Genomic DNA, 13,684 nt, shown 5'->3' on the forward strand with positions numbered 1-13,684 from the left:
TTCGATGTCATAGTATACCTGTGCTTCATTTGTGTAAGAATAAAATTATTTTTACATCAGGACGCTTGTTGTAAATTCGCCACATTTAAACATACCCATTTTATTTTATTCCCTTTCCTGTGTTATGCGTAGCTTCCAGAATAATATAATAATTATTATGAGATAATCATAGTTCTGTCGCATGAAAGTCGTAATATCATTCCGCCTCCGCCCTCTTTGAGGTTCGCTGAGAGATGGTCTTACTTATCCCTCGGGAATTGGCGAAGGCAACTTAAAAAAACGACCTCGTCATAAATTCCCTTTTGCAGACGGCAGTAAAGAAGGAAGTAATGTCTCGAGAGTCGTTCCGCCAGAAAATATCAAACGTTAAAAATGATGCGAAGGCTTGGATCCATCTTCTCGTGTCATTCAGTTTTTTGAGAGGTTCGTATCTTGTGCTTTGGCGGAACACAGTTTTAGAGGCTGTTAGTTGATCGTATGTGCTCGACTGCTTGCCTAATTTAAGGAAAATAGATCAAACATATGAGACCATTGAGCTTGACGAAGGAAAACGTCTTTCAAATTCGCTTCGCCTTTTTTTTCTTTTTTTTTATCGGGTTGTCAGCGAATGTCACTATTTATTATAGATTTTGCCGGAAAGTTTTTATTTGTAATTGCATGATTCACTTAATTTTTTATATTTTGCTGATAATTCCTTACTCTCACTTTTAATTAAGTGCATGTTACCATTTAATTCATTAAAAATATATATATTTATTAAAAATTATTCATAAGCAAATATACCTCAGGATGCATCTCATCATGGTTGACAATTAAGAACAACTCAAACGAAAGAATAATAACCATAGAAGTACAACATCTAAAAATTGCAAAGTTTCAGTACTTCGATCTACTTCTCTCTATTCATAAATTTTCAATACCATCAAACATCATTATTCGAATGATTGTCAGAAAAGTATTATCTTATATTTTAAAGGCATCGTATGAATTATCAATTTCCTCTTACAATCTGTGACGTAAGTAGTGAAATGTATTTTGTATGAGTTATAAAGTCAGTTGTTCTACATGAAAACATTGAAGCAATATTATTAGTTTCATATATCCTGTACACTGGTATGTATATTGCAAGTTATTGGAAGCTCTATTTTTGGCGTTATATTAAATCGTTTATTAACTTTCACTGAGCATCCAATAATAATTGATTCCTATGGTATAAAATTCAGGGTGAAAGAGAATTAAATGTTTGTATATGTTTGTATTTCTATGTTTTAGCCGACAGTTTAGTGTATTGGATTTTTTTTATCACACATAGGCTACATACATTCATATGTGTGTATATATGTGTGTGTTACATGACAGATTTTGGAGTTATGAAACATTAAAATATGTTAATCCTAGTTGTCTCCATTATGTAAGATACCAGATAACAGAATGAGATAAAAGTTTTTCTTCCCCTGTTCTTGGCGAGCGGCCTTCCATTATCCGTCTTCAAAAGCTAATGCTCTTCCTCATGAATTCTCTGTGAGTTTGCAACTCCCGAAATGTCACAGTTTCTCTGGCCGAAATACTGTCGGCGTATTGTCATAATTCTAATATCTAGATCCCAACGAATTAGAAAGAAAACATTTTATGTCTGAAGTAGTCAATGTTCTAAGTCATTAACGGCTGTTTCTTTGTTCTGTTTTTTTTATATATTAACTTAAATGATTAGTTTACATTCTAATATAGACCGAAAAATACAGATAACGAGTGTGTTTATTGGGAAATTAAGCAATGGGATACTCAGGTTGGTAACATTGTCTGTAGTCATTCTTAACCGCGTGTAAGGTACGTTAGCATGCGATGAAAAATATGATAGTACATAATCGAAATAGATAATACGGTAATCGAATTAGTTTTGGAAATTATGTAAATCCTAAATAAACCTTAAATAACAGTGTTTTTTACGGGAATTTTTTGGATTTACGCGTTAAAGGAATTTGGTAATACTGTCTTGATGTATACAGCCGTTTATGTCGGAGTCTGAAGGCGGACAAAATGACTCAGTCTAGATTGTGCCGTCCCTTTGTAGGTATGTAAGTCTGATGAGTGATGTTTTTCATTTGCTTTTGACATTCAGCGTGTGTATCATTGTGACGATAGGTAACTTTCAAGGTAATTAATGAGAAATGTCAATTTCATAGACGGTAGGCTATCAAAACTACCTACTACCTCTATCCCAGGCTACTCTCCTAGACTGAAGGTTAGCTAGCTACCTAGTAATGGGCTGGCCGTACTTAGCCTATACCACATGAAACTTGAAATAATGGTGCAACCTTAGACAACTACATCTTCGAGCATCTATTGAGTTGCAAATAAGCAAGAGGTCTAGTTGACTTACTGGCTATTTGAGAAATTTTGTTCCAAAGCTTAAATTTTAGGCACAGGATATAGGTACGGGAGCCGTATCCCGATCGCGGTAGATATTGTACGGCAGTGAATTGCGCATGCGTCAATTTCAGACTTCCTGCCGTACAATAATAGTAGTGTGGTGGGGGTACGGCAGATTTTGTTATTGATGCCGTTTTGTGCTCTTGACTTGCTGTAGGTACAGCAATTATCTGTATCCGTTTACCAGTTTGCTAATCATTCTGTATTATAAGACCAGAATTCCGCTTTTTGAACATCTTTCCCACTGTTTTAGTTAACAAAATGTCCCCCCCCCCACCCCCCGCCTGTTGTTTGCTATTGTGAATTTTGCCCCTCGTTTTTGTGCTACTAAAACAAAAATATCTCAATTTTGATGGAATGGTGCTGAAATTTTGTTTGATTTTGCCATTTCACTAGCTGGTAACTTCTATCGTTTTCTCCGTCAGCTGCAATTACTTACGATTGATTTGGCCATTTACTAGAGGAGCGACTTTTTTTTTTTTTTTTTTTTTTTGGGTTTTCCTTACCACCATGAATGCAGCAGAGCACGATTTCTGTGTATTTCAAATCCTCTTATAATCTCCTCTTCGGAGTTCGTTTCAGGGCCGATTCGATCGTCTTGACCTACGTATATACAATTTGGTATTTCTGTTGAAGCATTCCGCATCGTTCGTCCCGCGAATACGAAAGCCACCAGGAATTGGGACGTCAAAATGTTTTTCATCGTGTTTGAGTACGATTCCCCGGGGCGTTAATTACCAGTCTTCCGAATAATATTACTTAAATCTTTTTCATGAGGTAAAACCACAGAAAAAACGCAACTGCCATAGTCTAGGCCGCCGAGGAATGGATTATAATATAAACCTACCCACAATTTTGAAAGTTTGAGTCTTCATAGATGTCTATGGCTTCTTCAGCTCGTAAAAGCCTGAAAACTTTTGTTTTCGGCGAAAACTAATGTATTACTCTGCGGTTCATGCTGTTCCGTTGCCATTTTTCTTGCTCTCATTGATATCCCTGAGGCGGTAAACAAGGGTTCGCGCATGCGCAAATCCACTGCCGTACAAATATCTACAGCGATCGGGGTACGGCTGCCGTACCAATATCCAGTTCGTAAATGGCAACTAGGGTTGAGGGTGTATTTCATAACCAAAACGACCAATGAAGGGGTAGCCTAATTTATACAGAAAGAGGTATTATTGCATTATGTACACGCAAAGGCCGTCGTTTTTGTTTCTGTGTATTGGCTAGGCAAATTGGTGGAGCAAAACTCCATGGTTAATTTGTTTTAGGCTCAAGCTAGGTCTGGCAAGACCCCCCAAAATTACTGTTCCTGTAGGGGGTATTATGGTAGGTCTAAGCCCTTATTCCGCGGCGAACTAGACTATGCATTTGAACTTTTTCTATACAGTTTTACCTACTGAACAAGAATTTAGGATAATAGTTTTTCGGCCGGCTGTAATTAACGTGTAATTTACCTTTGAACTCTATCCTACGGTAAGGGGGACCGATGGGGAATGGGGTTCTGGGTGGGTCATACCCCCATGGGGCGAATTATGCCGTTCAACTGTATCCTACGTTAAGGGGGACCGATGGAATGCGGGGTTTTGGGTGAGGTAAAACACTTGGGGGAAGGTTTTGTAGTGTTATTTTGTACATTTCCTGTTTATGACATTTGAAACACGAAATACAAGCTTAAAGTGATAAAAAATAAACCTAATGGAGCCATTACATAGCCAAAATCACTTATTGCTACTGCTATTACGACGCCGAATCCTACTACGCATGCGCCAATCCTACTGTGCATGCGTCGAGATATAAGGGAGCATTTAGTTCAGACACAAAGTTCCTAAGGAGATAAATGATGGTGGGTTTTTTGTAGGGGTACATTGTATTTAACCTATCATGATGCATTATATCCTACGTTGCGATAGGAGACTTTTGGGGTCGGATTCATGCATTGTTACATATATTCCTTTTCCTCATTTGTTTTGTAATTGTGTAATATTATTTCAAGCTTTTATTTCTGTTCAGTTTATCATAGTATTGTTTAATATGTGCACTGACTTGTTCTCACTTCATAATGTTGCCTTATATACCTTAACAATATTACTTTACAATTGAGGGCAGGCCACTGAAACTCTTCTGATGGGTGGGACTAGGTGGTTGTTTTAGAACGTTTCGAGACCTTTCTGTCAATGACGTGAAATTGATGACATTACGTTTTTTGAAATTGATGGTATTACATTTTTCGTGAAATTGGTATTACATCTTTTCATTTTAGACATTCCAATTCACACATGCATTTTTTCTCCCTTCTTTTTTTCTATAATCACCTTTACATGCCTGTCTGACCCATAACAACTACTTGTTCTATTAGCTAAGGTCGGTTAGCTTATGATCCCAACCTCTGTTACACTTCTAAGATTACCTCCCTTTAAGGTGGGGTACAGGGGGGGTGGAGCCCCTCGGTCAGGCAACATGTTCTACTAGGTTAGGTTAGGTTAGGTTGGTTTAGGTTACGATCCTAACCTATATGTTACATTTCTAAGATTACCTTCCTTTAAGGGGGCTTACGGGGGGCAGAGCCCCCCTCCTGGTCAGGCAACATGTTCTACTAGGTTAGGTTAGGTTACGATCCTAACCTATATGTTACATTTCTAACATTACCTTCCTTTAAGGGGGGGTACGCCCCCCCGGTCAGGCAACATGTTCTACTAGGTTAGGTTGGTTAGGTTACGATCCTAACCTATATGTTACATTTCTAAGATTACCTTCCTTTAAGGGGGTACGGCCCCCCAACCCCCCCTGTCAGGCAAACATGTTCTACTAGGTTAGGTTTAGGTTAGGTTTGTTAGGTTACGATCCTAACCTATATGTTACATTTGCTAACATTACCTTTCCTTAAAAGGGGGGAAGGGGGGGTACGGGTCAGGCAACATGTTCTACTAGGTTAGATTAGGTTAGGTTACGATTCTAACCTATATGTTACACTTCTAAGATTGCCTTCCTTTAAGGTGGGCTTTGGGGATGGGGGGAGCCCACTGGTTAGGTTACACAATTTTTACAATTGTCCTCAACATTTCTTGTTATGTTCAATCGCCACTCTGATCCTTGAAACTTGATAATATTCTAATCATTATTCACTAAAATGGTCTTAGACTTTGTACTTGATAATTTATAGTTAAGTACCAGATGTGTAAATACCAGATGTAAAAAAACCGTGTATAGATATATAATTATATTTTCATGTATGTATGCATTATTAGCTTATGTAAAATATGTGTCCCTACTGTAAGGTTTCATTGCAATATTTTTTACTTTATTAATACACGATAACTTTGGTTTCATAAACATAAAAGAAGCTATGTTTGTACGATTTCACTCAACATTTGTTAAGTTCAACTACCCCCAAACAGGCCTCCCTCATTTCCTATATTGTCTACCCATTACAATACAGTTTGTGTTTTTTTTCACAACGTGAATATTTAACCCCCCCACCCCAGCCTCCTCCCTACTCTGTTTCGTGGTCTCCAGCCCCCCCCCCCCCCCCCCCCCCCCCCCCCACCCCCCCCCCCCCCCCCCCCCCCCCCCCCCCCCCCCCCCCCCCCCCCCTTCCTCCTGACAAACTTGCCAGTGTCCAACCAGCTAGATGGCGGAACACTCCCAGGCACCTCCACCTCCTCCGGGCCTCATTACTAACTCGACCTCTGCCCCGTACATGTGTTTAACTGTTTTGTTAGTTAAAAGGACATTTCAGCCCATTACTCGGGGCAGTATGAAAGGTGGGTAATATACTGTCAAGATCACGGCAGTGGCGTACTTTAAAATCCACTTCCATGACCCCAAGACGAGGCTCCATGCCTTCGTGAAGTGGCTGCTGAACTCTATCCTCCACCTCTTTAAGGTAAGGTTCCTAATCTTTGTACTTTGTTATATTGTGTTTTAGTATTCCAAAGGTTTAGTGCTTTTGATGTCGGTGATGTTTAGTGAGAATTATTTACCACCATATCCCAGCGTGGCTTTACTAACTTGTACCTCTGCCTTCCTCTTCCGGTAAACCCCCCCCCCCCCTTTCCCCCCCCCCTTTACCGACATAAGGCTCCCTATTAGTTACGTACAGACACCCCCTACCAGCATTCAAATACAGTGGTACCTCGACATAACGAAAGGCTCAACTTAGGAAAAAAACAACTATAGATACGAAAGCAAATATGAAAAATGTTACAGCTCTACATACGGAGTTTTCAAGATACGAAAGGTTTGTTGCTGTAAAGTCCCGAGATTCACCCGGACCACGAGAACAATTTTAAAACTCCCGCGCCGCCAGCTGAGTAAAACTCGCCACCATCCTCCCGCTCTCCCATTGGTTCTGATGCTAGTCACCCCATAAGATCCTGCTCTCCTATTGGTCAGCATCTACCCCTTGTGCTGTAAGTATTCTATTGGTAAAAGGATGCTGTAAATTGAAAAACTTATTCATGCAACACATTGAATAAAAAAAAAAACATTAGGTAAAGAAAGAATAAAGAATGGAAATGAATGGTTATTATACTGTTTGGTAGTTTCGGTAGTTGAAGAGAGATAATGAAAATTTATGGCTTACTTTGTAAATTGATTGCTTGGCGATCGTTCGATACTCGTAATGTGCTGGATGTAAACAGAAGTTTGGAAGCTTTTTTTTGGGGGGGGGGTTTGTTTGTTTTTATTATAGTTAATGGTTACTTAATAATTTATTTGAAATGAGTACATGCATGCATTTAATAAAAAAAATTGTGGAATTAGATATAAAATAGTCAAATAAATCATACTGCCAACAAATACGTAATTTTTTTAGAATTATTCTTCTGTTTTAATATTAAGTTACGTAATGCCATGTTTTCATATAGCTGTCAGTAACTCGGTATCTCCATTAGGTAAAGATAGAATAAAGAAATAGAAATGAATGGTTTTATTATCGTTTGGTAGTTTCATTAGTTGAAGAGAGATACTAATGAAAAATTTATGGCTAACTGTGTCCTAGGAAAAAAAAAAGTGATTGCTTGGCGTTCGTTCGGTACTCTTAAGATTGGTAAGAGCTGAATGTAAACAATCGATTGGAAGGTATTTTTTTTTTTTTTTTTTTTTTGTGTATTATAGTTAATGATTAATTAATAATTATTTGAAATGAGTACATACTGATTATTTATACATTTTATTGGCATATTCTAAGCTTTTAGCCTCTTAGGTTTAGATGTCAGAATCATAGACACTAGGCTACAGTAGCAACCGCTAACATAGGCTAGGCTTATTGCTAAGGGACATATGCTAAAGTCCTAATATATGCAGTAAAAATGGGGTTGAACATTACATGCAGTTGAATATTACTCAAGTATGTACAGTATTTTGCCTTTTTGGAGTCATATCTTCCGTCGGATCGGCGTCGTAACCCTAGAACATGTGTTTTAGGCCTGGAAATATAATTTACTGGGGTGTTTTTGGAGGGCTTGGAACGGATTAGCCATTTTACATGTAAAATGTGGTCCAAGATACGAAAACCTCATGATATGAAGGGCGCCTCGGAACGGATTAATTTCGTATCTCGAGGTACTACTGTATTGCGGTTTGTTTACGTTTCATGGCCTCGAACCAACACTTCAAAGATTGTTCAGTCGAAGTAGACTATGGCAATTGACGTTTTCCTATGTTATTTTGCTTACTTTACAAGAGTTTAAAGTAATATTTTTCCGGTCGACTGTAACTAATGTGTTATTTACCTTTGAACTCTGTAGTTGGTACATCGTACCCCTTGTACTGTCATGTAGTCTTCAGAGGTAAATTATGGTTTAATTACAGTCGACCGAATAAATATTACTTTAAATTCTTGTTCAGCAGGTAAAATAACATAGGAAAATGTCAACTGCCATAGTCTACTGTACCGCGGAATGCGGACTTGGAATTACTGTATTACTGTCAATGCTCCTAACACATTTACACTGCCCTTGTTCATTGCCTAGGTATAGGGTAGGGTAAATGATCAAATGGCGACATAGTGGCCACATCTCTTGGAATGTGACTACTTCCCAAAAAAGCACTTGAATTACCTATGTCATTATTTAGTAAATTAGGAGAAAACATTTGCATCGAGAGGAACGTAGAGGTCTCTGTGTGCAGCCAGGATGGGCACCGCAGGTCGACTGGTGCTCATGGCAGTGAATTAAAAGTACATTTTCAGGAAGGTGGCTGCTGTCGCCGCTCGATCATTTACCCTATTCTCTTTCTTTGATCTTATTTTCCACCCTTTCCAAATATGGATTCATAATGTAACTTGTAGTATTTGCCCTTCTTACACCTTTTGAAACTATATGTTTGATTTCCCTTTCAGCATGAATGATCTCGTTTGTCCTCACCACTTACAATTGGCCCATTGGCCAGAATTTTATATTCCATTCCATTCCCAAAACACATGTTTTGTGTTTACCATGGAAAATCTCGTAGCATGGGGGGTTAAATTTTACTTTAAACTATTACAGGGTGTCCCCAAGTTAGTGGCACCGACGTACAACATTCTGATCTGATAGCACTGTTTCAAATACATTTCAGTTCATTATGGCGCTGACTGGAAAAAGACCGACAGCTTACTGGTTGAACGGAACCCCCCCCCCCCCCCCTATAAATAGGGGAATGCCTGTATCTTATTTTGCACTAGTGAATTTAATTTCCTGTTTTAATGTCTGCTTTGAATGTTTTTGATGGTCATTTCTAATGCCAATGACATAGCCTAACCCAACCTAGGTTATGCAGACCTTACCGTAGAGCATAATTTTAGTTTGAAAAAATTCCATAAACTTACCTTAATGTGTATGAGCACTATTAGTGGGATTGAGAGCCATGTATTTCAATCATTTTGTATTTTTCCCCACCGAAAAACCCTTCCTCCTGATGCAGTCCATGTAAGTGTAGGACATAGGGGTGGGGATCACTGTCTCTTAATAGGTAGTATTCATTTGTGAACAGAACGAATATCAGAAATATTCAAGAAAAATAAAAAAAGGGAAATTATAATTCTAAGTCCAAAATGCAATAAAATATTACCTATGTCAACAGGCACAGTTACACATATCTTTAATCTCACTCTTTAGGTAATGTGGTAGGAGTGCAAAAGAGTACTGCACATTATCAAAGCTGGTCAAAGGATATATCCCAACCTATTCTCCCCTAAGGCCCCATCCACACGGTTGAGCTTTGGTCGACTTACTTTGTCCGATGTGATGTCAGAAGCGGAGAAACAGCGAGAAAAGTCAGAACTTTGCTGCAGTTTCTCCGCTTATGACGTCACGTCGAACAAAGTTCGTTGAGCAAAGCTCGGCCGTGTGGACGGGCCTTTAAGCTGATCTGCCCAAGGCATCTTGCCATGACCAGGCTTCCTCTGGGCCCCAGTTGTAACAATTATCCGGTTGTTGTTAAGTTGTTCAGCTTTGAATTTAATTAATGTTATACATTTTTATGGGGCATTTTGTTATTAAGCCTTGACATTCTACAATGAAACATATTTTGATAAACCACTTACCAGTAACCCCCTTTATACAAAGCATCACAAGAGATTTGAATGTAAGGTCTAGTAACATTCATGTCAATAGTGGCTCTTTGTAAGGTGTTATTCTGTTAATCAAACCCCATTGAATTTGTGTTTTTCCTGGCAGGCGGCAATAGTGTGCTGTATTGGCCCTTTTTGACTTTTAATGACTAATTCACACAACAGTAGAAAACCGTAGAAAACAATCATGAAACATCAATAACCTATTCGAAAAAGGTACTTGGCATGAATGATCTGGAGTTTGAGATAGTGTTATAGTCCATAATCTGTATTTCTTTGTCAGTCATGATCAAAACCCTGTTGGTTTGGGAGTTTTGACAGGATGTTCTAGACCTGAGGCTGACTAGAGTATCGTAAGTTAGGCTATTAGACAGTTGTGCATCTATGAACATATAGCCTTTTTGGAGTTTGTTAACAATTTACAATAAAACCAGGATGCTTGAATTAGTGAAATATTTTCTGGTAATATTTTGCACTGTTTTGACAAATTTGATCACCATAGCAAATATTCATTCAACTATACAACCTCCTCGTACCTTATATTAAATAGTGATTGGTGGGGAGCACTATATTGGGAAGGTGGTTGTGGGGTTTTGGGGAGGCTGGAATGAATATGGTAGTGGTGGAGATTCAGGTTAACCAATGTTTGTGACAAGAATAAAAGTCTTCCCCGTGTCCCTGCTTTGTATACTTGCTAACACTATCAGGAAAGGTATGTTTATATTTAAACATATAAATCTTGATGGATGGATATCCAATATTCTCTCTCTAATAATTGCATTGCGTGTGATGAATATGGTGCAAAGAATGGCTCGGTAAAAGAAATGTGTGGTTAACGTAAGTCTGCCAGGGTCGAAGCTCAAGCCATCGGGCACCACCATGGTGATTTTGCTACAAGACCCATCTGGCAATTTGACGGTTTGCCCGTTAGAGGGGAGGTCCGCCAATCAGGCCCGGTCGTGTGGACAAGCCTTTAGTTCTACAGTAATCAAATGTGCACTTCACTCAATGCTACACACCTTCTAATTTGCTTACCCGTTATTATTTTAACCTAGCATGGTACGTAGTACAATTTCTCATATATACGTGTTAGCTTTCTTCCCTCAATTACATAATTGGACATAGTACAGTATTATAATGAAGTAACCTGGCTTTGGCGGTATTTTGAAATCCCATTAATTTAGTATCTCGGTTTTTTGTAAATGTGATCGTTGATTTGAATGCATTTACCTTAAAGTGACAACAGGTTTTATTAAGTTTTTATATGTGTACCTTGTTTCAAGTCTCCAGATTTGTTTCCTCAGCTGAAGTATTTTTTAACTTAAAAGTTTGATGCATAAGTAATAATTTTAACCCACAGTTTTTTTAAAGGTCCTACATCACTAACTTGTATATTTTATATATTATAGGCAATACAGTGTGAGATGATTGATATAACAGTACTGTACAAAAGATTTTGTCAGTTAATGCGATTGCAGAATCAGTGGGCTAATTAAAGTTTTAAAATGTAAGTAGAGTACCCTAGGTGTTTCATTGTAAGGGGTTCCCCTTTAAGTTCTTGTGTTTATTGGCAATAATTATGAAGGATAGTTTTCACCAATTTCTCTTGGGAGTTTTAAAGATGAAGAGGACTGGGAGTTTTTGTCATTTCTCCATCTTTAAGAGAAGAATGATTAAAATTTACTAATTGCTAATAGGATTTTTCGAGGAATAATTAGTAGTAGTTTTTGATATATGAATTCTCCTCTTCAGTGTGTATTCAGTAATGCTAGATTTAAGCAGTTCTTCCTAATGGTTTGGTTTATCAGTAATGCTGAATTTCAGCAGTTATTCTGAATGGTTTCGCTGAATTTCAGAAGTTTAAATGGTTTAGTTTCTGAATTTCAGCAGTTATTCTGAATGGTTTAGCTGAATTTCAGAAGTTATTCTAAATGGTTTAGTTTATCGTAAAATTTTAATTTTTTTTATTTTAGTAGTAATTTGATATTTCCTGCTATCTCAAAGTCAGCAGCTCCCAGCATATCTTGTGATTAACTGTAGTCCATTCTACACCCTTTTAAATATCTAATTTCTCTGGAAGCCAGTAATCTGAACCTGGTAGTATTTAGGGACACCTTAAAGAAAGATAAACATGCAGTAATATGCTTTATTAATCCTTTATAATCTCCACAGGTGCATGGATTGATCACGCCTCAAGTCTGATCACAAGGTTGAGAAAATCAGCTGAACAAGAATATTTGATAAGGAACTGTTCACAAAGAGAGTGCAGAGGAACTCCCTCAAAAACTTTGAATGAAAAGGTTATACAGAGAAGTTGATGGATATACTGTATGAAACATTAAGCAAGAATTCTGCTGCATCATGAAAAGTGGATACTTATGACTGTTCAAGGAAGCACCAAGAAACCTTATGAGGAAGGAAGGAATGCCTGGAAAACTGGCAAGTGATTGGGAAGGAGTGTATATGTTTGAAGTGGTATTAAGTGTAACACTCCTGGATTCAGACCATGGCAATTATCATGGTTGACTGTGGGCAGTTTAATCTTGCCATTGTGAAACCGTTTTGATCAAAATATTGTACTGGTGTATGATGGCAACTCTAAAGAAGTACAGTCTTTAAGAAATCATTTGAATTTGTAGTGTATAAGATGAAGATGCAATCACTGTAGTGTATAAAATGAAGATGCAATCACTGAAGAGAAGGCATATAAAGTAAATTTAATGATATGGCACATGAAGTGTTGTAGCAGTTGTGGTACTGCATACATGTTGAGACACTTTGTTAAGGATGTTTGCAGCACATCTTTCCAACATGTTCAGTCCTTAGCAACTACGAGGCCTGAGAATCTTAAGTGCCACTTTGGCCCAGTCTAGAGGTGACTGTCATCAACTTCAAACTCTTGTGAAAGCTTATTTCTTGCTTAGTAAGGTAGATTCCTTTAGTTCTCAATTCCTGTATGAACATCAGTTTCCATTGGTAATTGCTCTTCTAGCTGTCTTTATGTAAATGGGGTCAATCTTAATACACATCCAGGAATCTTCACAGGGGGAGTACACAGTAGTCACAATCAGTGACCCCTCTCGCAAACCTATTAGGTCATGTCCATCTGAATTTTTCAACCAAGTAATTAGACTTTTGGGCTTTAAGTAGCTCCTCTTAGACTAATATGCAGATCTATGCAGTCTTCCATTGGTCAGTGTTATTCCATGGGCACACCACACCTACATTAGACTTTCTACCAAAAATCACTATGGCAACTGTTGCACAGTCATTGGTAAAACAAAAAGTTTTTATTGTAGTGTCTTACCGAACAATTATACAGCCGTGATTTCCACGAGCGGCAGGATACTAAATTCAAATTTAGCGTGTAGGCGTCGCCAACACTGGTGGTGATGACGTCATCTCCCTCCACTCGCGGGAGAACCAGGTACAACTGCCCAGATGAATCCAATTCTTTTCCTGCCGGCGTCCGGTGAACATTGGTGGTCGGTGCGGTTGGATGACGGTGGTCGGTGCGGTTGGATGACTTTGCTTCGCTTTTTTCTTGTGGATTTGATCTTCGGAATTGGTGAAGTACTCTTTTTTGGCGTTGTTGTTATTTGCTTATTATTTAGGCGTTGCCATGTCGGATTCTAGTCCGTCGGGAGTTAGGTTTTGCATCTCAGGTATTGTAAAAATACTAGATTATCCAAGTTAGAG

The 13,684-nt window shown here is 38.3% G+C and overlaps 1 long non-coding RNA gene across 1 annotated transcript; it reads left to right on the plus strand.

Annotated features, from left to right (window-relative positions):
- The first annotated feature begins 2,024 nt into the window (after positions 1–2,024).
- On the plus strand, positions 2,025–12,560 carry LOC135207666 (uncharacterized). The gene is made up of 2 exons (XR_010313028.1): positions 2,025–2,071; positions 12,158–12,560. It is a non-coding gene; the product is annotated as an uncharacterized LOC135207666 (long non-coding RNA).
- The last annotated feature ends 1,124 nt before the right edge of the window (positions 12,561–13,684 follow it).

Source organism: Macrobrachium nipponense, chromosome 34 (assembly GCF_015104395.2).
Source record: "Macrobrachium nipponense isolate FS-2020 chromosome 34, ASM1510439v2, whole genome shotgun sequence".
NCBI classification, from domain to species: Eukaryota; Metazoa; Arthropoda; class Malacostraca; order Decapoda; family Palaemonidae; genus Macrobrachium; species Macrobrachium nipponense.